The sequence below is a fragment of the Pleurodeles waltl genome, chromosome 4_2 (assembly GCF_031143425.1).
Source record: "Pleurodeles waltl isolate 20211129_DDA chromosome 4_2, aPleWal1.hap1.20221129, whole genome shotgun sequence".
Classification (NCBI taxonomy): Eukaryota; Metazoa; Chordata; class Amphibia; order Caudata; family Salamandridae; genus Pleurodeles; species Pleurodeles waltl.
In genome coordinates, this window is record NC_090443.1 from 1049952123 (window position 1) to 1049977610 (window position 25488).

General features: G+C 50.5%; 1 protein-coding gene across 10 annotated transcripts in view; it reads right to left on the reverse strand.

The window, feature by feature from the left end:
• The window catches only part of LOC138293717 (equilibrative nucleobase transporter 1-like), a 383365-nt gene that overhangs the window by 137464 nt on the left and 220413 nt on the right, over positions 1-25488 (reverse strand). For 2 of the 10 annotated variants that reach the window (XR_011203090.1, XM_069233045.1), the window contains exon 1: positions 446-737. The exons of 6 other annotated variants lie outside the window; for them this stretch is intronic. The gene's annotated coding sequence lies outside the window, so the exon portion shown is untranslated. Of the gene's footprint in view, positions 1-445; positions 738-25488 lie in introns of those variants that run through there. 2 more of the 10 variants (XR_011203089.1, XM_069233044.1) reach the window with 1 other exon arrangement.

Below are 25488 nucleotides of genomic sequence, written 5' to 3' on the forward strand. Positions count from 1 at the left end.
TGTACCCCTCAGGCTCCGGGTGGAATGTCACCCCCTCTCTGTACCCCTCAGGCTCCGGGTGGAATGTCACCCCCTCTCTGTACCCCTCATGCTCCGGGTGGAGTGTCACCCCCTCTCTGTACCCCTCAGGCTCCGGGTGGGGTATCACCGCCTCCTCACCTCTGTACCCCCTCTCTGTACCCCTCAGGCTCCGGGTGGGGTATCACCGCCTCCTCACCTCTGTACCCCCTCTCTGTACCCCTCAGGCTCCGGGTGGAGTGTTACCCCCTCTCTGTACCCCTCAGGCTCCGGGTGGAATGTCACCCCCTCTCTGTACCCCCTCTCTGTACCCCTCATGCTCCGGGTGGAGTGTCACCTCCTCTCTGTACCCCTCAGGCTCCGGGTGGAGTGTCACCTCCTCTCTGTACCCCTCAGGCTCCGGGTGGGGGTATCACCGCCTCCTCACCTCTATACCCCTCAGGCTGCAGGTTGGGGTATCACCGCCTCCTCACCTCTGTACCCCTCAGGCTCCAGGTGGGGTATCACCTCCTCCTCTCTGCTGCTGGGGCACCCACAAGCCCTGGCTCCCTCCGAGGAGCAGCGCACCCACTGACGCCTCTCTTCTCCTCGGCAGCTCCTCCTCTGCTGTCGGGGCTCCGGCGACCACGTGTCTGCAGCTCTGCCTTATCAGCCAGCCCCAGACACCGACACCCCTGATCTCCCTTTTAACCACAGCCCCCTGCACTGACTGAGACCGGCCTCCCTTCCTGCCCAGCCCCCACCGGTCTGGAGAGGCGGGTGGGGTCTGTGGTTACATTCAGCTCAGTCAGCAGCACCCCGGGGTCGGGGTGAGGGGGTCCGAGGCAGACCAGAAGTCTGCGATAGATCTCCGCAGCAGGTGCGGTAACACACTGAGCTCAGTGCTTAATTTGTGGTTGTTGTTTCCGGTGCGGGGCACCTGCACTTATTTTTTAGGGCCGGGGCTTATTCTTCTGCCTCAAGCGTTTGCTGCGAGCAAAAGACACGTTTGGGAAAGACGGGGGAAGAGAAAATCGAAAAAGCGTCACAAAGGGAGAAAGCAGAAAGCTGCAAGAGTGAGCTGAAGGGGCAGGGAGTGGTTTTCAATGGATTAGGATTAAAGAGGCCCGAGATGGCTTCGGGATTACGCTGTCTCAGTATTCGTGTTCGCACATTTAATTCTTTTAAGAGAAGAGCTTTGAGCACCAGCACCTTGTTATTTACAAATTAAGCACTGACTGAGCTACGCGGGCCCCAAGTGCATTTAGAGGTATGGGAGCTGTGGAGCTGCTTGCACTGGGGCGGGGCTAAATCACCCCAAAGTATTCTGTACCTTGTTGAGTCTTTCTCCTTCAGGTACCTGCCTATAAAGTGATGCACTGTGGGACATTATGGGACCTCTGTGAGCTAAGGCACTGCAGGGGCCTGTGTGTAACCGAGGGCCACAGCCCTCCACCCCGGCAGGTGCAGTGCAGACGAGTGACTCGTGTACGTTTAGTGCTACGAAGACCCAGCCTGTGACAGGAGGCGCTGAGAGTACCCATACATCTGTGCCATCAGGCAACTTCCAGTGATTCTGTTGCCCAAACCCATACCAGCTTCCAAGCACCCGCTACATTTGCATTTCAGCAGGGGAACTGTTTCCCTTAATATGAAAACAAGTATGGCGACGTTGTGCCCCTCAGACCCCTCCCACTTGGACCACTGGAGCTGTGCAACGTGGATTAAACAAAACAGCACGCGCAGGTCGCACTGAGGACGGGCTTCACGCCACAGCCCTGTCGGTCTCTCTGTCACACCTCACCCTCGACCCCAAGTCTCCTTCCTGCAGCTCTAGCCGCTCACATGTTGTGGGGCGGACTCTCTGCAGCAGGTGCATTGACCTCCTAAACCAACGAGGTGGACCTCTGCTGGAAGAACACCAAGGCACCCATCTTCCGCCTTCCTCTTGGGGTTTGGGGAGGCGGGAATCACACATCATCTGCAGCCGCAACTGACCATCAGCAGGAAACTGGACGATCAATGAGTTACTTTCTCCTGTCTGGCCTGAGTCTGGAATACACACCAACAGTGGCGCCCCATGTGGGGCCCCAAACAGAACCCAAATCACACCAAACTCTAGACGGAGCAAGGGACAGAAAGAGGGCGGCCAGGGGGCTGTTTGGAGTGTGTGACACCCCCCAAATAAATACATTCTTGGCTTTGTTGTCTCGTCTGGGAGCCTGATTCGGTCTGTTTCGGGTTTTCTTGTCATGTTGATATCACTAAGGGGGTTTGACTTGCTAATTTTTTGGATCAGGAACTTGTCTATATTTTTGCCTAGATTTACAAAGATGATAAATCAGGGTTGCGTCACTTTTGACACAGCCTGATGCAAAATCCTTTTTGATACATACAAAACTGCGCAAATCACCATTTGCGCTGCTTTGTAAGAAAAAGTAATGCAATGCAACACATAGCACTACCATGTGTTAGTTTGTGTCAGGCAGGCATGCCATGCACAGTGCATGGGGGTTTGAGTGCATCACCTCCAATGGACTTTGACGTAAATCCATATTTCCAAACAGTTGTAGACGTGGATTTGCTCTACAATTGTGCACCTGCCCAAGGCGGGCGTAACGAGGAAATGTATCTTCATTTCTCCTCGTCATTTCCTCATGTTCTGCAACAGACATACAAAGCTGAAAAAGCCTCAGGGGACACTTTCTGTGCATCAAGGTTCCTCCCTGCCAAGAACTACCCTGACCATAGCACAGACAACCTTGCGCTATGGCACCGGCAGGGGCCGCTACGACATGGGGGTGGAGAAGTGTCGCGCCCACGCCCCTCGCCAGCAGCATCAGCTGCAATCCTTTCCCACAAAAACAATAATGAACTTTATTATTGTGTTTGTGGAAAAGGGGCGGGGCCTCGGGGTAACAGCGCATGTCTGTTTGGCCGGCCGTCTCAAGCCGGCCAAACGCACATGCGCACTGGGCTCTCTCCAGCCTAGCAACACAGTTGCTGGGCTGGAGAGAGCCTGCACAAGCTCCCAGTCTGCCTGGGAGCGCCCTGGCTGGGCGCTCCCAGCCAATCCTGATGCTGCTTTGAGCAGCGTCAGGATTGGTGCAGGGCAGGCTGGGAGCCTGTGCTTGAGCCACGGAGGAGAAGAGCAGCGCGGAGGTGAAGGCAGCAACACAGGTAAGTAGATTTTTTTTATTTTTCATTTAATCCCACCTCCCTCCCTTCGTGTCGCCCTGCCCCCTCAGTGTCACCCAAGCCGCGACTGGGCACAAGAGTGCTTGCGTTGGTGCTAGGGCAGCCCAATGTCCACCAGCGAGTGGAGAGAGCAGGACTGCGCCATTTCTTTAAAGATATGGCACCGTTCTGCTCTCTTCGGTGACGCAATGAAGTGCGGCAACTTTGCTTGCTGCACTGTGGCACTTCTATGTAAATATGCCCCTTAGTTGACTTGTTCACCCCCCCAAAAAAAACAAAGTATAAAATCTGTACCCTTAGAAGGATTCCTAGAATGAATGCAAAGTTTTTAGAACTGACCAACATTGGCAGTCGTAGGCTTGGAAAGCTAGGCCAGTGTCCATTTTCCCGGAATTCTACTGGCAATGAAACATCTAAAAGGTCTCATGTTTGCAAATAGTATAACCACTTGCAGTCCCCCAGGACACAGTGTTTCCCCGCTGAGCCACTCTAGACAGAGGGCCTCATTTAAGATGTAGAAGAGGGCGGAAAGGCAGAGAGGGAGAGGCTTTACTCCGCCCATCAAACCTAGCCGTGTCCGCCAGCCCAGTGGACATCTATACGGTGGCAGGAACTGCCGTCATGGCGGTTCTTTGTCAATGTAGGCAAAAGTTAAGGGATGGCTCAGTGAAACCCAACGGCTGGCCATCAAATTTTCTGAAAGCTTTTTTGTTTTCCAGAAACAAACTCCCATGCAGGAATTTCTTTTTGGGGAAAAAAAAAACACAAATTACCCCCCCCCCCCCCCCACAGAAGTTTGTTTCTATGGTGTAGGGGTAATTTTTGTTTCTCTCTCTTTGTTTTTTTTTTTTTTTTTTACCGTTCCTCACCGCCAGGAAATATCTGGCAGTTCCGGACAGTCAAAAATGAAAAAAAGCCATCTGACCAACCATTCTAAATAGGGCGGATGGTCAGATAGCTTCCTTCTGATGGCACTTACCCCGTGTCCGAAAGGGCCTCTCTTGACATGGTTAGGCCCCCACAATTGCCTGGTATTTGATGTAGTCTCAAAGTTGTTAGTGCCCGGGGCTCCTGCTAACCAGTTTCCCTGGAGCAGATCTCTTTCCCAAAACTGTTGTGATGCATCGTCACCACCTTCAGCTTGCACTATAAGTGACTACTAAATGGTACAGGGGTACCCAGGGCATGGGGTACTAAGGGGAGGCCCCTGAGGAAAGCAACACAGATTGCGTCATCCTCAGGGACCCTGCATCCAAGTGCACCCAGCACTGCCATTGCAGGCTGAGTGTTCTGAGGCAATCCCAAAATGCAAACTTGACATGGCACACTGCCTGTGTGCCCTGTCCACTACACACTGCATGCAATACAGGTAAGATGCCCCTCTGGCAGGCCTTCCAGCCCTGAGGCATGGTGCAGAATACTTCATAGATGCCTGAGCAATATGCCCCTACTGTGTTCTTGCCAAACCTGGGACATAGTGAGTGAACAGAGCAGCTATTTTAAATGCATGTGCTGGACACTGGTCAGTACGAGTTTCACAGCCACATGATGGCTACTCTGTACCCTGGCTTGTTTGGTATCACACAACTCAGGACAATTAATCCAAAATGGTACCAGTAGTATTGGATTTATTGCAATATGTACCCAGGGGCCACCTTAGAGTTGCCCATGCAAAAGCTAACTAACCCTGGCATGGTTGCTGGCCGGTCACAATCAGTCTGCCACCACCAGACAAGATTCTGGAACCCTAGGGCAAGAGCCCTTCCTTTCTAGGTTCAGAAAACAAAGCCCTTCCTGGGCAGAGGTGTTACACCTCCCCCAGGAATGGGCACTGCCCCGCCAGCGAGCTTTAAAGGGTTTGCCACTTGCTTTAAAGTCTGCTTCTACGCCTGCTCCTCCAAGATGACCAGGACCATACCGGTAGCCAGGAGGAGGAATAAGTAGAATCTGATCTACTGGTTCTAGAGAGAGGAGACTTAGATACTGAGGAGGGTCAGGAGGTGCCCTGGGAGGATCAGAGGGGACCTAGAAGCACTCGCGGTCCTGTTAGGAGCACTACTGGTAGTGGAAAGGGGGGTCAAACAAGTAGGCCCACCTTTGTTCCTAGAAGGTTGGTTGAGGGGGTTTCAAAGAATAGCAGCAGATCATCTCATGTCTCCTCAGTCTCCGAGGGGACCCACTGCTCAACTTCAGGTGAGGATTCCCTAGATAGGGAGCTCAGACAGCTGAGACTGGAGGAGGCCAGGCTGAGGCTGCAGCAACAACAGCTGGCCCTTGATAGGGAGGCCTTGGCAGTGGAGAGAGAGGCAGGGTTTAGGGGTAGCACCCCACGGTGGCAGCAGTATTAGTTCCAGGGACACTGGAGGCAGGGAGGACTCTTTTGATTTCAGAATCTTTAACAAGTAGTCCCCCCTTACAAAGTGGGGGATGACACTTACAAGTGGTCCACTGCTTTGGAGAGGGCCTGGAAAGTGCAGAGGGTCCCCCAAAAGCAGTGGGCAGCAATTTTGAGGCTCTCCTTCTCTGACAAGGATATGGACAGTTTCCTGACTGTCAGAGAAGAGAATGCAGGCAACCACACAGTTCTAAAGACAGCATTTTTAGATGGGTTTGGTCTAACTGCTGAACAATACAGAATCCAGTTCAGAGAGACAAGGAAAGAGTCCTCCCAAGATTGGGTAGATTTTGTGGACTATTCTGTAAAGGATCTGGAAGGCTGGTTGCATGGACGCAAAGTCAGTGATTATCAGGGCTTGTACAAACTAATCTTGAGAGAGCACATCTTGAATAAGTGTGTGTCTGACTTGTTGCATCACTAGCTTGTGGACCCTGATCTGACCTCTCCCCAAGAATTGGGAAAGACCGCAGACAAGTGGGTCCGCACCAGGGTGAGTAGGAAAACTCACAAAGGGGGTGACTACAAAAAGAAGGAATCACGTAAGCATCAGGACAAGGGTGGGGACAGAGAAAAATCAAATGAGTCTTCATAAGACCCAGAAAATGCCTCTGGGGGTGGAGGCAAATCCTCTTCCTCTAACTTCAAAAAGCCTTGGTGCTAAATCTGTAAAAACAAAGGCCTTGGCCAGGAGACAGCTCCTGCCTTAAGAAAGGCACCAAACCAACCACCACTACCAACCCCACTTCTACTTCTAGTGCCCCTAGTGATAGCGTGGTGGTGCGATTACTAACAGTGGTCAGTCCAAGGGTGTAGCTGGGCTCACTTTAGGGACTGTAGTAGGGTCTGGGTAGGATAGAGAGACCACTGAGGCAGTGTTAGTCTCTGATGGGAACATTGATTTTGCCACCCTTGCTGCCTGTCCCCTTAACATAGGTAAGTACAGGCAGCATCCTCTGATAAATGGTGTTTAGGCCTACAGGGACACAGGAGCCAGGGCCACCATGGTGGCTGAAAAACTGGTGTCCCCTGAGCAACACCTACTTGGTCACACGTACGAAGTGACTGATGCTCATAGTAACACTTTGTGCCACCCCTTGGCAGTTATTGATTTCAGGTGGGCGGGGGTTACTGGTCCTAAAAAAGTTGTGGTTTCCTCAGACCTATGTGTAGGGTGTCTACTAGGGAATGACTTGGAGACTTCAGCTTGGGCTGATGTGGAGCAGGAAGCCCATGCAGCAATGCTGGGCATCCCAGGGCATATCTTTGCTCTCACAAGAGCACAGGCAAAGAAACAGAAGGAACAAGGAACCTTGACCATGGAACCTGGAACAATGGCCCAAGAGGTTCCTAAACGCAAGAGCAGGAAGGGAAAGAAAGTTCCCCCTGCTCAAATCATCAGTGAGGATTCACCTCCTGAGGAAGAGGAATTCACTCCTTGGGTGGAACCTACACCAGAAGAGCTGCAAGCTGACACAGCTGAGCTCTTGGGTGCAGGGGGGCCTGCCAGGGAGGAGTTCAGTAAGGTACAGCAAACGTGTCCCAGACTGGAGAGCTTGAGGCAGCAAGCTGCAACTCAAGTGGCAGGGGATATCAGTGGCACCCAAAAGGTGTAATGGGAAGATAGTCTCCTATATTCAGAATCAAAGGACCCGAAACGTGGTGCCACCAGGAGGTTGGTGGTCCAGCTGAAGTACAGAGAGTTTCTGCTGACCTTAGCCCATGATATTCCCCTGGCAGGCCACTTGGGGCAAAGCAAAACTTGGGACAGGCTTTTCCCTCACTTTTACTGGCTCCACATGTCTGAAGACACTAAGGAATTTTGTTGCTCCTGTGTCACCGGTCAAGCCAGTGGCAAAACAGGTAGTACCCCAAACGCCCCCTTACTTCCACTTCCAGTCATTGGGGTACCCTTTGAGAGGGTTGGGGTGGATATTCTTGCCCCCCTGGACAACGCAAACAGCCTCTGGGAACAGGTTCATACTGGTGGTAGTGGACCATGCCACCAGGTGCCCAGAGGCAGCTCCTGCAGTGGCCAGAGCCCTTATTGGCATTTTCTCAAGAGTAGGTTTGCCAAAGAGGTGGTATAAGACAGAGGTGCAAACCTCATGTCTGCTTACCTGAAAGCCATGTGGAAGGAATGTGGTGTGACTTACAAGTTCACCACTCCTTACCACTACCAAACCAATGGGTTGGTGTAGAGATTTAACAAAACTTTCAAAGGGATGTGTAAGGAAATGCCTCCTTGGCATGGTTGCCCCCTGACTTTTTGCCTTTGCTGATGCTATGTTTACAATTGAAAGTGTGCTGAGGCCTGCTAACCAGGCCCCAGCACCAGTGTTCTTTCCCTAACCTGTACTTTTGTATCCACAATTGGCAGACCCTGGCATCCAGATAAGTCCCTTGTAACTGGTACTTCTAGTACCAAGGGCCCTGATGCCAAGGAAGGTCTCTAAGGGCTGCAGCATGTCTTATGCCACCCTGGAGACCTCTCACTCAGCACAGACACACTGCTTGCCAGCTTGTGTGTGCTAGTAAGAACAAAACGAGTAAGTCGACATGGCACTCCCCTCAGGGTGCCATGCCAGCCTCTCACTTCCTATGCAGTATAGGTAAGACACCCCTCTAGCAGGCCTTACAGCCCTAAGGCAGGGTGCACTATACCATAGGTGAGGGTACCAGTGCAGGAGCATGGTACCCCTACAGTGTCTAAACAAAACCTTAGACATTGTAAGTGCAGGGTAGCCATAAGAGTATATGGTCTGGGAGTTTGTCAAACACGAACTCCACAGCACCATAATGGCTACACTGAAAACTGGGAAGTTTGGTATCAAACTTCTCAGCACAATAAATGCACACTGATGCCAGTGTACATTTTATTGTAAAATACACCACAGAGGGCACCTTAGAGGTGCCCCCTGAAACTTAACCAACTATCTGTGTAGGCTGACTGGTTCCAGCAGCCTGCCACACTAGAGACATGTTGCTGGCCCCATGGGGAGAGTGCCTTTGTCACTCTGAGGCCAGTAACAAAGCCTGCACTGGGTGGAGATGCTAACACCTCCCCCAGGCAGGAGCTGTAACACCTGGCGGTGAGCCTCAAAGGCTCACCCCTTTGTCACAGCCCAGCAGGGCACTCCAGCTTAGTGGAGTTGCCCGCCCCCTCCGGCCACGGCCCCCACTTTTGGCGGCAAGGCTGGAGGGAACAAAGAAAGCAACAAGGAGGAATCACTGGCCAGTCAGGACAGCCCCTAAGGTGTCCTGAGCTGAGGTGACTCTAACTTTTAGAAATCCTCCATCTTGCAGATGGAGGATTCCCCCAATAGGGTTAGGATTCTGACCCCCTCCCCTTGGGAGGAGGCACAAAGAGGGTGTACCCACCCTCAGGGCTAGTAGCCATTGGCTACTAACCCCCCAGACCTAAACACGCCCTTAAATTTAGTATTTAAGGGCTACCCTGAACCCTAGAAAATTAGATTCCTGCAACAACAAGAAGAAGGACTGCCCAGCTGAAAACCCCTGCAGAGGAAGACCAGAAGACAACAACTGCCTTGGCTCCAGAAACTCACCGGCCTGTCTCCTGCCTTCCAAAGAACTCTGCTCCAGCGACGCCTTCCAAAGGGACCAGCGACCTCTGCATCCTCTGAGGACTGCCCTGCTTCGACGACGACAAGAAACTCCCGAGGACAGCGGGAAAGACTCCAAAAAGACTGCAACTTTGTTTCAAGAAGCAGCTTTAAAGAACCCTGCAACTCCCCGCAAGAAGCGTGAGACTTGCAACACTGCACCCGGCGACCCCGACTCGGCTGGTGGAGAACCAACACCTCAGGGAGGACCCCCGGACTACTCTACGACTGTGAGTACCAAAACCTGTCCCCCCTGAGCCCCCACAGCGCCGCCTGCAGAGGGAATCCCGAGGCTTCCCCTGACCGCGACTCTCTGAAACCTAAGTCCCGACGCCTGGAAAAGACCCTGCACCCGCAGCCCCCAGGACCTGAAGGACCGGACTTTCACTGCAGAAGTGACCCCCAGGAGTCCCTCTCCCTTGCCCAAGTGGAGGTTTCCCCGAGGAAGCCCCCCCTTGCCTGCCTGCAGCGCTGAAGAGATCCCTTGATCTCTCATTGACTTACATTGCGAACCCGACGCTTGTTCTAACACTGCACCCGGCCGCCCCCGCGCCGCTGAGGGTGAAATTTCTGTGTGGGCTTGTGTCCCCCCCGGTGCCCTACAAAACCCCCCTGGTCTGCCCTCCGAAGACGCGGGTACTTACCTGCAAGCAGACCGGAACCGGGGCACCCCCTTCTCTCCATTCTAGCCTATGCGTTTTGGGCACCACTTTGAACTCTGCACCTGACCGGCCCTGAGCTGCTGGTGTGGTAACTTTGGGGTTGCTCTGAACCCCCAACGGTGGGCTACCTTGGACCAAGAACTGAACCCTGTAAGTGTCTTACTTACCTGGTAAAACTAACAAAAACTTACCTCCCCCAGGAACTGTGAAAATTGAACTAAGTGTCCACTTTTAAAGTAGCTATTTGTGAATAACTTGAAAAGTATACATGCAATTGAAATGATTCAAAGTTCCTAATGTACTTACCTGCAATACCTTTCAAACAAGATATTACATGTTAAATTTGAACCTGTGGTTCTTAAAATAAACTAAGAAAAGATATTTTTCTATAACAAAACCTATTGGCTGGATTTGTCTCTGAGTGTGTGTACCTCATTTATTGTCTATGTGTATGTACAACAAATGCTTAACACTACTCCTTGGATAAGCCTACTGCTCGACCACACTACCACAAAATAGAGCATTAGTATTATCTCTTTTTACCACTATTTTACCTCTAAGGGGAACCCTTGGACTCTGTGCATGCTATTCCTTACTTTGAAATAGCACATACAGAGCCAACTTCCTACATTGGTGGATCAGCGGTGGGGTACAAGACTTTGCATTTAATGGACTACTCAGCCAATACCTGATCACACGACAAATTCCAAAATTGTCATTAGAAATTGATTTTTGCAATTTGAAAAGTTTTCTAAATTCTTTAAAGTCCTGCTAGGGCCTTGTGTTAGTCCCTGTTAGCATTTCTTTTAGAGTTTAAAAGTTTGGTAAAAGTTTGAATTAGATTCTAGAACCAGTTTTAGTTTCTTAAAAAGTATTCCAACTTTTAGAAGCATAATGTCTAGCACAGATGTGAATGTGGTGGAACTCGACACCACACCTTACCTCCATCTACAGATGAGAGAGCTAAGGTCACTCTGTAAACTAAAGAAAATAACAATGGGCTCCAAACCTACCAAAGTACAGCTCCAGGAGCTTTTGGCAGAGTTTGAAAAGGCCAACCCCTCTGAGGATGGCAACTCAGAGGATGAAGATAGTGACTTGGAGGGAAATTCCCACCCTCCAGTCCTACTTAGGGAGAGCAGGGCTTCTCAAGCCCTGACTCCACAAATAATAGTCAGAGATGCTGGTTCCCTCACAGGAGGGACCAACAACTCTGAAATCACTGAGGATAACTCCAGTGAAGAGGACATCCAGTTAGCCAGGATGGCCAAAAGATTGGCTTTGGAAAGACAGATCCTAGCCATAGAGAGGGAAAGACAAGAGATGGGCCTAGGACCCATCAATGGTGGCAGCAACATAAATAGGGTCAGAGATTCTCCTGAAATGTTGAAAATCCCTAAAGGGATTGTAACTAAATATGAAGATGGTGATGACATCACCAAATGGTTCACAGCTTTTGAGAGGGCTTGTGTAACCAGAAAAGTGAACAGATCTCACTGGGGTGCTCTCCTTTGGGAAATGTTCACAGGAAAGTGTAGGGATAGACTCCTCACACTCTCTGGAAAAGATGCAGAATCTTATGACCTCATGAAGGGTACCCTGATTGAGGGCTTTGGATTCTCCACTGAGGAGTATAGGATTAGATTCAGGGGGGCTCAAAAATCCTCGAGCCAGACCTGGGTTGACTTTGTAGACTACTCAGTAAAAACACTAGATGGTTGGATTCAAGGCAGTGGTGTAAGTAATTATGATGGGCTGTACAATTTATTTGTGAAAGAACACCTGTTAAGTAATTGTTTCAATGACAAACTGCATCAGCAAATGGTGGACCTAGGACCAATTTCTCCCCAAGAATTGGGAAAGAAGGCGGACCATTGGGTCAAGACAAGGGTGTCCAAAACTTCCACAGGGGGTGACCAAAAGAAAGGGGTCACAAAACCTCCCCAGGGGAAAGGTGGTGAGACAGCCAAAAATAAAAATAGTAAAGAGTCTTCTACAGGCCCCCAAAAACCTGCACAGGAGGGTGGGCCCAGAGCCTCTTCACAAAACAATCCTGGGTACAAGGGTAAAAACTTTGATCCCAAAAAGGCCTGGTGTCGAAACTGTAGTCAGTCTGGACACCAAACTGGAGACAAGGCCTGTCCCAAGAAAAGTTCCACTCCAAACTCCAATCCAGGTAACACTGGAATGGCTAGTCTCCAAGTGGGATCAACAGTGTGCCCAGAGCAAATCAGGGTCCACACTGAAGCTACTCTAGTCTCTGAGGGTGGGGGTGGATTTAGCCACACTAGCTGCCTGGCCGCCTAACATGCAAAAATACAGGCAGCAGCTCTTTATTAATGGGACAAGTGTAGAGGGCCTGAGGGATACAGGTGCCAGTGTCACCATGGTGACAGAGAAACTGGTTTCCCCTGGCCAATACCTGACTGGAAAAACCTATACAGTCACCAATGCTGACAATCAGACTAAAGCACATCCCATGGCAATGGTAACTTTAGAATGGGGAGGGGTCAATGGCCGGAAACAGGTGGTGGTCTCCTCAAACATCCCAGTAGACTGTCTGCTTGGAAATGACCTGGAGTCCTCAGCATGGGCTGAGGTAGAACTAAAAACCCATGCAGCCATGCTGGGTATCCCTGAACTGGTGTGTGTAAAAACAAGAGCACAATGCAAGGCACAGGGTGAAAAAGTAGAGCTGGAGTCTGGAAAAATGGCCCAGCCTACCAAGAGAAAAGGAAAGTCAGTTGGGAAACCAACTACAACACAGTCAGAAAAAGAGAACCTCTCTTCTCAGGAAGAAGTTCTGCCCTCTGAGGGAACTGAGCCTTTGGAGCTTGAACCTTATCAGGTTGAGCTCTTAGGCCCAGGGGGACCCTCAAGGGAGGAGCTGTGTAAGGGACAAGAAACCTGTCCCTCTCTTGAAGGCCTTAGGCAGCAAGCTGCTGAAGAGTCCAAGGGCAAGAAAAATGGAACACATAGGTTCTATTGGGAAGATGGACTCCTGTACACTGAGGCCAGAGACCCCAAACCTGGTGCCACTAGGAGAGTGGTAGTGCCTCAGTCGTTCAGAGAGTTTATTCTGACCTTAGCCCATGATATTCCCCTTGCTGGGCATTTGGGACAAACCAAGACGTGAGAGAGGTTAGTCAACCACTTCTACTGGCCCAATATGTCCCAGAAGGTTAAGGAGTTTTGCCTCTCCTGCCCCACCTGTCAATCCAGTGGTAAGACAGGTGGGCACCCAAAGGCCCCCCTCATTCCACTTCCAGTGGTGGGGGTCCCCTTTGAAAGAGTGGGTGTGGACATAGTTGGTCCACTAGAACCTCCCACAGCCTCAGGAAATATGTATATCCTAGTAGTAGTGGATCATGCTACTAGATATCCTGAAGCTATTCCCCTTAGGTCAACTACTGCCCCTGCAGTAGCCAAGGCCCTCATTGGTATCTTTACCAGAGTGGGTTTCCCTAAGGAGGTGGTGTCTGACAGAGGTACCAACTTCATGTCAGCATACCTAAAACACATGTGGAATGAGTGTGGAGTGAATTACAAATTCACTACACCATACCATCCACAAACTAATGGCTTAGTTGAGAGATTCAACAAGACATTAAAAGGCATGATCATGGGGCTCCCAGAAAAGCTCAAAAGGAGATGGGATGTCCTCTTGCCATGTCTGCTTTTCGCTTACAGAGAGGTGCCACAGAAGGGAGTAGGATTCTCACCCTTTGAACTTCTGTTTGGTCACCCTGTAAGGGGACCACTTGCTCTTGTTAAAGAAGGCTGGGAGAGACCTCTTCATGAGCCTAAACAAGACATAGTGGACTATGTACTTGGCCTTCGCTCTAGAATGGCAGAGTACATGGAAAAGGCAAGCAAAAACCTTGAGGCCAGCCAACAGCTCCAGAAGTTTTGGTATGACCAAAAGGCTGCAATGGTTGAGTTCCAACCAGGGCAGAAAGTCTGGGTTCTGGAGCCTGTGGCTCCCAGGGCACTTCAGGACAAATGGAGTGGCCCTTACCCAGTGCTAGAAAGGAAGAGTCAGGTCACCTACCTGGTGGACCTGGGCACAAGCAGGAGCCCCAAGAGGGTGATCCATGTGAACCGCCTTAAGCTCTTCCATGACAGGGCTGATGTAAATCTGTTGATGGTAACAGATGAGGATCAGGAGGCAGAGAGTGAACCTCTCCCTGATCTTCTGTCATCAGACCCAAAAGATGGCTCAGTAGATGGAGTGATCTACTCAGACACCCTCTCTGGCCAACAGCAAGCTGATTGTAGGAGAGTCCTACAACAGTTTCCTGAACTCTTCTCCCTAACCCCTGGTCAGACACACCTGTGTACCCATGATGTGGACACAGGAGACAGCATGCCTGTCAAAAACAAAATTTTTAGACAGTCTGACCATGTTAAGGAAAGCATCAAGGTGGAAGTCCACAAGATGCTGGAATTGGGAGTAATTGAGCGCTCTGACAGCCCCTGGGCTAGCCCAGTGGTCTTAGTCCCCAAACCTCACACCAAAGTTGGAAAGAAAGAGATGAGGTTTTGTGTGGACTACAGAGGGCTCAACTCTGTCACCAAGACAGACGCCCATCCAATTCCTAGAGCTGATGAGCTCATAGACAAATTAGGTGCTGCCAAATTCTTAAGTACCTTTGACTTGACAGCAGGGTACTGGCAAATAAGAATGGCACCTGGAGCAAAAGAGAAAACAGCATTCTCCACACCTGATGGGCATTATCAGTTTACTGTTATGCCCTTTGGTTTAAAGAATGCCCCTGCCACCTTCCAAAGGTTGGTGAATCAAGTCCTTGCTGGTTTGGAGTTCTTTAGCACAGCTTATCTTGATGATATTGCTGTCTTTAGCTCCACCTGGCAGGATCACCTGGTCCACCTGAAGAAGGTTTTGAAGGCTCTGCAATCTGCAGGCCTCTCTATCAAGGCATCCAAATGCCAGATAGGGCAGGGAACTGTGGTTTACTTGGGCCACCTTGTAGGTGGAGGCCAAGTTCAGCCACTCCAACCCAAGATCCAGACTATTCTGGACTGGGTAGCTCCAAAAACCCAGACTCAAGTCAGGACATTCCTTGGCTTGACTGGGTATTACAGGAGGTTTGTGAAGGGATATGGATCCATTGTGACAGCCCTCACTGAACTCACCTCCAAGAAAATGCCCAAGAAAGTGAACTGGACTGTGGAATGCCAACAGGCCTTTGACACCCTGAAACAAGCAATGTGCTCAGCACCAGTTCTAAAAGCTCCAGATTATTCTAAGCAGTTCATTGTGCAGACAGATGCCTCTGAACATGGGATAGGGGCAGTTTTGTCCCAAACAAATGATGATGGCCTTGACCAGCCTGTTGCTTTCATTAGCAGGAGGTTACTCCCCAGGGAGCAGCGTTGGAGTGCCATTGAGAGGGAGGCCTTTGCTGTGGTTTGGTCCCTGAAGAAGCTGAGACCATACCTCTTTGGGACTCACTTCCTAGTTCAAACTGACCACAGACCTCTCAAATGGCTGATGCAAATGAAAGGTGAAAATCCTAAACTGTTGAGGTGGTCCATCTCCCTACAGGGAATGGACTTTATAGTGGAACACAGACCTGGGGCTGCCCATGCCAATGCAGATGGCCTTTCCAGGTTCTTCCACTTAGAAAATGAAGACTCTCTTGGGAAAGGTTAGTCTCATCCTCTTTCGTTTGGGGGGGGGTTGTGTAAGGAAATGCCTCCTTGGCATGGTTGCCCCCTGACTTTTTGCCTTTGCTGATGCTATGTTTACAATTGAAAGTGTGCTGAGGCCTGCTAACCAGGCCCCAGCACCAGTGTTCTTTCCCTAACCTGTACTTTTGTATCCACAATTGGCAGACCCTGGCATCCAGATAAGTCCCTTGTAACTGGTACTTCTAGTACCAAGGGCCCTGATGCCAAGGAAGGTCTCTAAGGGCTGCAGCATGTCTTATGCCACCCTGGAGACCTCTCACTCAGCACAGACACACTGCTTGCCAGCTCGTGTGTGCTAGTGAGAACAAAACGAGTAAGTCGACATGGCACTCCCCTCAGGGTGCCATGCCAGCCTCTCACTGCCTATGCAGTATAGGTAAGACACCCCTCTAGCAGGCCTTACAGCCCTAAGGCAGGGTGCACTATACCATAGGTGAGGGTACCAGTGCATGAGCATGGTACCCCTACAGTGTCTAAACAAAACCTTAGACATTGTAAGTGCAGGGTAGCCATAAGAGTATATGGTCTGGGAGTTTGTCAAACACGAACTCCACAGCACCATAATGGCTACACTGAAAACTGGGAAGTTTGGTATCAAACTTCTCAGCACAATAAATGCACACTGATGCCAGTGTACATTTTATTGTAAAATACACCACAGAGGGCACCTTAGAGGTGCCCCCTGAAACTTAACCAACTATCTGTGTAGGCTGACTGGTTCCAGCAGCCTGCCACACTAGAGACATGTTGCTGGCCCCATGGGGAGAGTGCCTTTGTCACTCTGAGGCCAGTAACAAAGCCTGCACTGGGTGCAGATGCTAACACCTCCCCCAGGCAGGAGCTGTAACACCTGGCGGTGAGCCTCAAAGGCTCACCCCTTTGTCACAGCCCAGCAGGGCACTCCAGCTTAGTGGAGTTGCCCGCCCCCTCCGGCCACGGCCCCCACTTTTGGCGGCAAGGCTGGAGGGAACAAAGAAAGCAACAAGGAGGAGTCACTGGCCAGTCAGGACAGCCCCTAAGGTGTCCTGAGCTGAGGTGACTCTAACTTTTAGAAATCCTCCATCTTGCAGATGGAGGATTCCCCCAATAGGGTTAGGATTGTGACCCCCTCCCCTGGGGAGGAGGCACAAAGAGGGTGTACCCACCCTCAGGGCTAGTAGCCATTGGCTACTAACCCCCCAGACCTAAACACGCCCTTAAATTTAGTATTTAAGGGCTACCCTGAACCCTAGAAAATTAGATTCCTGCATCAACAAGAAGAAGGACTGCCCAGCTGAAAACCCCTGCAGAGGAAGACCAGAAGACAACAACTGCCTTGGCTCCAGAAACTCACCGGCCTGTCTCCTGCCTTCCAAAGAACTCTGCTCCAGCGACGCCTTCCAAAGGGACCAGCGACCTCTGCATCCTCTGAGGACTGCCCTGCTTCGACGACGACAAGAAACTCCCGAGGACAGCGGACCTGCTCCAAAAAGACTGCAACTTTGTTTCAAGAAGCAGCTTTAAAGAACCCTGCAACTCCCCGCAAGAAGCGTGAGACTTGCAACACTGCACCCGGCGACCCCGACTCGGCTGGTGGAGAACCAACACCTCAGGGAGGACCCCCGGACTACTCTACGACTGTGAGTACCAAAACCTGTCCCCCTTGAGCCCCCACAGCGCCGCCTGCAGAGGGAATCCCGAGGCTTCCCCTGACCGCGACTCTCTGAAACCTAAGTCCCGACGCCTGGAAAAGACCCTGCACCCGCAGCCCCCAGGACCTGAAGGACCGGACTTTCACTGCAGAAGTGACCCCCAGGAGTCCCTCTCCCTTGCCCAAGTGGAGGTTTCCCCGAGGAAGCCCCCCCTTGCCTGCCTGCAGCGCTGAAGAGATCCCTTGATCTCTCATTGACTTACATTGCGAACCCGACGCTTGTTCTAACACTGCACCCGGCCGCCCCCGCGCCGCTGAGGGTGAAATTTCTGTGTGGGCTTGTGTCCCCCCCGGTGCCCTACAAAACCCCCCTGGTCTGCCCTCCGAAGACGCGGGTACTTACCTGCAAGCAGACCGGAACCGGGGCACCCCCTTCTCTCCATTCTAGCCTATGCGTTTTGGGCACCACTTTGAACTCTGCACCTGACCGGCCCTGAGCTGCTGGTGTGGTAACTTTGGGGTTGCTCTGAACCCCCAACGGTGGGCTACCTTGGACCAAGAACTGAACCCTGTAAGTGTCTTACTTACCTGGTAAAACTAACAAAAACTTACCTCCCCCAGGAACTGTGAAAATTGAACTAAGTGTCCACTTTTAAAGTAGCTATTTGTGAATAACTTGAAAAGTATACATGCAATTGAAATGATTCAAAGTTCCTAATGTACTTACCTGCAATACCTTTCAAACAAGATATTACATGTTAAATTTGAACCTGTGGTTCTTAAAATAAACTAAGAAAATATATTTTTCTATAACAAAACCTATTGGCTGGATTTGTCTCTGAGTGTGTGTACCTCATTTATTGTCTATGTGTATGTACAACAAATGCTTAACACTACTCCTTGGATAAGCCTACTGCTCGACCACACTACCACAAAATAGAGCATTAGTATTATCTCTTTTTACCACTATTTTACCTCTAAGGGGAACCCTTGGACTCTGTGCATGCTATTCCTTACTTTGAAATAGCACATACAGAGCCAACTTCCTACATTGGTGGATCAGCGGTGGGGTACAAGACTTTGCATTTGCTGGACTACTCAGCCAATACCTGATCACACGACAAATTCCAAAATTGTCATTAGAAATTGATTTTTGCAATTTGAAAAGTTTTCTAAATTCTTTAAAGTCCTGCTAGGGCCTTGTGTTAGTCCCTGTTAGCATTTCTTTTAGAGTTTAAAAGTTTGGTAAAAGTTTGAATTAGATTCTAGAACCAGTTTTAGTTTCTTAAAAAGTATTCCAACTTTTAGAAGCATAATGTCTAGCACAGATGTGAATGTGGTGGAACTCGACACCACACCTTACCTCCATCTACAGATGAGAGAGCTAAGGTCACTCTGTAAACTAAAGAAAATAACAATGGGCTCCAAACCTACCAAAGTACAGCTCCAGGAGCTTTTGGCAGAGTTTGAAAAGGCCAACCCCTCTGAGGATGGCAACTCAGAGGATGAAGATAGTGACTTGGAGGGAAATTCCCCCCCTCCAGTCCTACTTAGGGAGAGCAGGGCTTCTCAAGCCCTGACTCCACAAATAATAGTCAGAGATGCTGGTTCCCTCACAGGAGGGACCAACAACTCTGAAATCACTGAGGATAACTCCAGTGAAGAGGACATCCAGTTAGCCAGGATGGCCAAAAGATTGGCTTTGGAAAGACAGATCCTAGCCATAGAGAGGGAAAGACAAGAGATGGGCCTAGGACCCATCAATGGTGGCAGCAACATAAATAGGGTCAGAGATTCTCCTGACATGTTGAAAATCCCTAAAGGGATTGTAACTAAATATGAAGATGGTGATGACATCACCAAATGGTTCACAGCTTTTGAGAGGGCTTGTGTAACCAGAAAAGTGAACAGATCTCACTGGGGTGCTCTCCTTTGGGAAATGTTCACAGGAAAGTGTAGGGATAGACTCCTCACACTCTCTGGAAAAGATGCAGAATCTTATGACCTCATGAAGGGTACCCTGATTGAGGGCTTTGGATTCTCCACTGAGGAGTATAGGATTAGATTCAGGGGGGCTAAAAAATCCTCGAGCCAGACCTGGGTTGACTTTGTAGACTACTCAGTAAAAACACTAGATGGTTGGATTCAAGGCAGTGGTGTAAGTAATTATGATGGGCTGTACAATTTATTTGTGAAAGAACACCTGTTAAGTAATTGTTTCAATGATAAACTGCATCAGCATCTGGTAGACCTAGGACCAATTTCTCCCCAAGAATTGGGAAAGAAGGCGGACCATTGGGTCAAGACAAGGGTGTCCAAAACTTCCACAGGGGGTGACCAAAAGAAAGGGGTCACAAAACCTCCCCAGGGGAAAGGTGGTGAGACAGCCAAAAATAAAAATAGTAAAGAGTCTTCTACAGGCCCCCAAAAACCTGCACAGGAGGGTGGGCCCAGAGCCTCTTCACAAAACAATCCTGGGTACAAGGGTAAAAACTTTGATCCCAAAAAGGCCTGGTGTCGAAACTGTAGTCAGTCTGGACACCAAACTGGAGACAAGGCCTGTCCCAAGAAAAGTTCAACTCCAAACTCCAATCCAGGTAACACTGGAATGGCTAGTCTCCAAGTGGGATCAACAGTGTGCCCAGAGCAAATCAGGGTCCACACTGAAGCTACTCTAGTCTCTGAGGGTGGGGTGGATTTAGCCACACTAGCTGCCTGGCCGCCTAACATGCAAAAATACAGGCAGCAGCTCTTTATTAATGGGACAAGTGTAGAGGGCCTGAGGGATACAGGTGCCAGTGTCACCATGGTGACAGAGAAACTGGTTTCCCCTGGCCAATACCTGACTGGAAAAACCTATACAGTCACCAATGCTGACAATCAGACTAAAGCACATCCCATGGCAATGGTAACTTTAGAATGGGGAGGGGTCAATGGCCTGAAACAGGTGGTGGTCTCCTCAAACATCCCAGTAGACTGTCTGCTTGGAAATGACCTGGAGTCCTCAGCATGGGCTGAGGTAGAACTAAAAACCCATGCAGCCATGCTGGGTATCCCTGAACTGGTGTGTGTAAAAACAAGAGCACAATGCAAGGCACAGGGTGAAAAAGTAGAGCTGGAGTCTGGAAAAATGGCCCAGCCTACCAAGAGAAAAGGAAAGTCAGTTGGGAAACCAACTACAACACAGTCAGAAAAAGAGAACCTCTCTTCTCAGGAAGAAGTTCTGCCCTCTGAGGGAACTGAGCCTTTGGAGCTTGAACCTTATCAGGTTGAGCTCTTAGGCCCAGGGGGACCCTCAAGGGAGGAGCTGTGTAAGGGACAAGAAACCTGTCCCTCTCTTGAAGGCCTTAGGCAGCAAGCTGCTGAAGAGTCCAAGGGCAAGAAAAATGGAACACATAGGGTCTATTGGGAAGATGGACTCCTGTTCACTGAGGCCAGAGACCCCAAACCTGGTGCCACTAGGAGAGTGGTAGTGCCTCAGTCGTTCAGAGAGTTTATTCTGACCTTAGCCCATGATATTCCCCTTGCTGGGCATTTGGGACAAACCAAGACGTGGGAGAGGTTAGTCAACCACTTCTACTGGCCCAATATGTCCCAGAAGGTTAAGGAGTTTTGCCTCTCCTGCCCCACCTGTCAATCCAGTGGTAAGACAGGTGGGCACCCAAAGGCCCCCCTCATTCCACTTCCAGTGGTGGGGGTCCCCTTTGAAAGAGTGGGTGTGGACATAGTTGGTCCACTAGAACCTCCCACAGCCTCAGGAAATATGTATATCCTAGTAGTAGTGGATCATGCTACTAGATATCCTGAAGCTATTCCCCTTAGGTCAACTACTGCCCCTGCAGTAGCCAAGGCCCTCATTGGTATCTTTACCAGAGTGGGTTTCCCTAAGGAGGTGGTGTCTGACAGAGGTACCAACTTCATGTCAGCATACCTAAAACACATGTGGAATGAGTGTGGAGTGAATTACAAATTCACTACACCATACCATCCACAAACTAATGGCTTAGTTGAGAGATTCAACAAGACATTAAAAGGCATGATCATGGGGCTCCCAGAAAAGCTCAAAAGGAGATGGGATGTCCTCTTGCCATGTCTGCTTTTCGCTTACAGAGAGGTGCCACAGAAGGGAGTAGGATTCTCACCCTTTGAACTTCTGTTTGGTCACCCTGTAAGGGGACCACTTGCTCTTGTTAAAGAAGGCTGGGAGAGACCTCTTCATGAGCCTAAACAAGACATAGTGGACTATGTACTTGGCCTTCGCTCTAGAATGGCAGAGTACATGGAAAAGGCAAGCAAAAACCTTGAGGCCAGCCAACAGCTCCAGAAGTTTTGGTATGACCAAAAGGCTGCAATGGTTGAGTTCCAACCAGGGCAGAAAGTCTGGGTTCTGGAGCCTGTGGCTCCCAGGGCACTTCAGGACAAATGGAGTGGCCCTTACCCAGTGCTAGAAAGGAAGAGTCAGGTCACCTACCTGGTGGACCTGGGCACAAGCAGGAGCCCCAAGAGGGTGATCCATGTGAACCGCCTTAAGCTCTTCCATGACAGGGCTGATGTAAATCTGTTGATGGTAACAGATGAGGATCAGGAGGCAGAGAGTGAACCTCTCCCTGATCTTCTGTCATCAGACCCAAAAGATGGCTCAGTAGATGGAGTGATCTACTCAGACACCCTCTCTGGCCAACAGCAAGCTGATTGTAGGAGAGTCCTACAACAGTTTCCTGAACTCTTCTCCCTAACCCCTGGTCAGACACACCTGTGTACCCATGATGTGGACACAGGAGACAGCATGCCTGTCAAAAACAAAATTTTTAGACAGTCTGACCATGTTAAGGAAAGCATCAAGGTGGAAGTCCACAAGATGCTGGAATTGGGAGTAATTGAGCGCTCTGACAGCCCCTGGGCTAGCCCAGTGGTCTTAGTCCCCAAACCTCACACCAAAGATGGAAAGAAAGAGATGAGGTTTTGTGTGGACTACAGAGGGCTCAACTCTGTCACCAAGACAGACGCCCATCCAATTCCTAGAGCTGATGAGCTCATAGACAAATTAGGTGCTGCCAAATTCTTAAGTACCTTTGACTTGACAGCAGGGTACTGGCAAATAAGAATGGCACCTGGAGCAAAAGAGAAAACAGCATTCTCCACACCTGATGGGCATTATCAGTTTACTGTTATGCCCTTTGGTTTAAAGAATGCCCCTGCCACCTTCCAAAGGTTGGTGAATCAAGTCCTTGCTGGTTTGGAGTCCTTTAGCACAGCTTATCTTGATGATATTGCTGTCTTTAGCTCCACCTGGCAGGATCACCTGGTCCACCTGAAGAAGGTTTTGAAGGCTCTGCAATCTGCAGGCCTCTCTATCAAGGCATCCAAATGCCAGATAGGGCAGGGAACTGTGGTTTACTTGGGCCACCTTGTAGGTGGAGGCCAAGTTCAGCCACTCCAACCCAAGATCCAGACTATTCTGGACTGGGTAGCTCCAAAAACCCAGACTCAAGTCAGGGCATTCCTTGGCTTGACTGGGTATTACAGGAGGTTTGTGAAGGGATATGGATCCATTGTGACAGCCCTCACTGAACTCACCTCCAAGAAAATGCCCAAGAAAGTGAACTGGACTGTGGAATGCCAACAGGCCTTTGACACCCTGAAACAAGCAATGTGCTCAGCACCAGTTCTAAAAGCTCCAGATTATTCTAAGCAGTTCATTGTGCAGACAGATGCCTCTGAACATGGGATAGGGGCAGTTTTGTCCCAAACAAATGATGATGGCCTTGACCAGCCTGTTGCTTTCATTAGCAGGAGGTTACTCCCCAGGGAGCAGCGTTGGAGTGCCATTGAGAGGGAGGCCTTTGCTGTGGTTTGGTCCCTGAAGAAGCTGAGACCATACCTCTTTGGGACTCACTTCCTAGTTCAAACTGACCACAGACCTCTCAAATGGCTGATGCAAATGAAAGGTGAAAATCCTAAACTGTTGAGGTGGTCCATCTCCCTACAGGGAATGGACTTTATAGTGGAACACAGACCTGGGGCTGCCCATGCCAATGCAGATGGCCTTTCCAGGTTCTTCCACTTAGAAAATGAAGACTCTCTTGGGAAAGGTTAGTCTCATCCTCTTTCGTTTGGGGGGGGGTTGTGTAAGGAAATGCCTCCTTGGCATGGTTGCCCCCTGACTTTTTGCCTTTGCTGATGCTATGTTTACAATTGAAAGTGTGCTGAGGCCTGCTAACCAGGCCCCAGCACCAGTGTTCTTTCCCTAACCTGTACTTTTGTATCCACAATTGGCAGACCCTGGCATCCAGATAAGTCCCTTGTAACTGGTACTTCTAGTACCAAGGGCCCTGATGCCAAGGAAGGTCTCTAAGGGCTGCAGCATGTCTTATGCCACCCTGGAGACCTCTCACTCAGCACAGACACACTGCTTGCCAGCTCGTGTGTGCTAGTGAGAACAAAACGAGTAAGTCGACATGGCACTCCCCTCAGGGTGCCATGCCAGCCTCTCACTGCCTATGCAGTATAGGTAAGACACCCCTCTAGCAGGCCTTACAGCCCTAAGGCAGGGTGCACTATACCATAGGTGAGGGTACCAGTGCATGAGCATGGTACCCCTACAGTGTCTAAACAAAACCTTAGACATTGTAAGTGCAGGGTAGCCATAAGAGTATATGGTCTGGGAGTTTGTCAAACACGAACTCCACAGCACCATAATGGCTACACTGAAAACTGGGAAGTTTGGTATCAAACTTCTCAGCACAATAAATGCACACTGATGCCAGTGTACATTTTATTGTAAAATACACCACAGAGGGCACCTTAGAGGTGCCCCCTGAAACTTAACCAACTATCTGTGTAGGCTGACTGGTTCCAGCAGCCTGCCACACTAGAGACATGTTGCTGGCCCCATGGGGAGAGTGCCTTTGTCACTCTGAGGCCAGTAACAAAGCCTGCACTGGGTGCAGATGCTAACACCTCCCCCAGGCAGGAGCTGTAACACCTGGCGGTGAGCCTCAAAGGCTCACCCCTTTGTCACAGCCCAGCAGGGCACTCCAGCTTAGTGGAGTTGCCCGCCCCCTCCGGCCACGGCCCCCACTTTTGGCGGCAAGGCTGGAGGGAACAAAGAAAGCAACAAGGAGGAGTCACTGGCCAGTCAGGACAGCCCCTAAGGTGTCCTGAGCTGAGGTGACTCTAACTTTTAGAAATCCTCCATCTTGCAGATGGAGGATTCCCCCAATAGGGTTAGGATTGTGACCCCCTCCCCTTGGGAGGAGGCACAAAGAGGGTGTACCCACCCTCAGGGCTAGTAGCCATTGGCTACTAACCCCCAGACCTAAACACGCCCTTAAATTTAGTATTTAAGGGCTACCCTGAACCCTAGAAAATTAGATTCCTGCAACAACAAGAAGAAGGACTGCCCAGCTGAAAACCCCTGCAGAGGAAGACCAGAAGACAACAACTGCCTTGGCTCCAGAAACTCACCGGCCTGTCTCCTGCCTTCCAAAGAACTCTGCTCCAGCGACGCCTTCCAAAGGGACCAGCGACCTCTGCATCCTCTGAGGACTGCCCTGCTTCGACGACGACAAGAAACTCCCGAGGACAGCGGACCTGCTCCAAAAAGACTGCAACTTTGTTTCAAGAAGCAGCTTTAAAGAACCCTGCAACTCCCCGCAAGAAGCGTGAGACTTGCAACACTGCACCCGGCGACCCCGACTCGGCTGGTGGAGAACCAACACCTCAGGGAGGACCCCCGGACTACTCTACAACTGTGAGTACCAAAACCTGTCCCCCTTGAGCCCCCACAGCGCCGCCTGCAGAGGGAATCCCGAGGCTTCCCCTGACCGCGACTCTCTGAAACCTAAGTCCCGACGCCTGGAAAAGACCCTGCACCCGCAGCCCCCAGGACCTGAAGGACCGGACTTTCACTGCAGAAGTGACCCCCAGGAGTCCCTCTCCCTTGCCCAAGTGGAGGTTTCCCCGAGGAAGCCCCCCCTTGCCTGCCTGCAGCGCTGAAGAGATCCCTTGATCTCTCATTGACTTACATTGCGAACCCGACGCTTGTTCTAACACTGCACCCGGCCGCCCCCGCGCCGCTGAGGGTGAAATTTCTGTGTGGGCTTGTGTCCCCCCCGGTGCCCTACAAAACCCCCCTGGTCTGCCCTCCGAAGACGCGGGTACTTACCTGCAAGCAGACCGGAACCGGGGCACCCCCTTCTCTCCATTCTAGCCTATGCGTTTGGGCACCACTTTGAACTCTGCACCTGACCGGCCCTGAGCTGC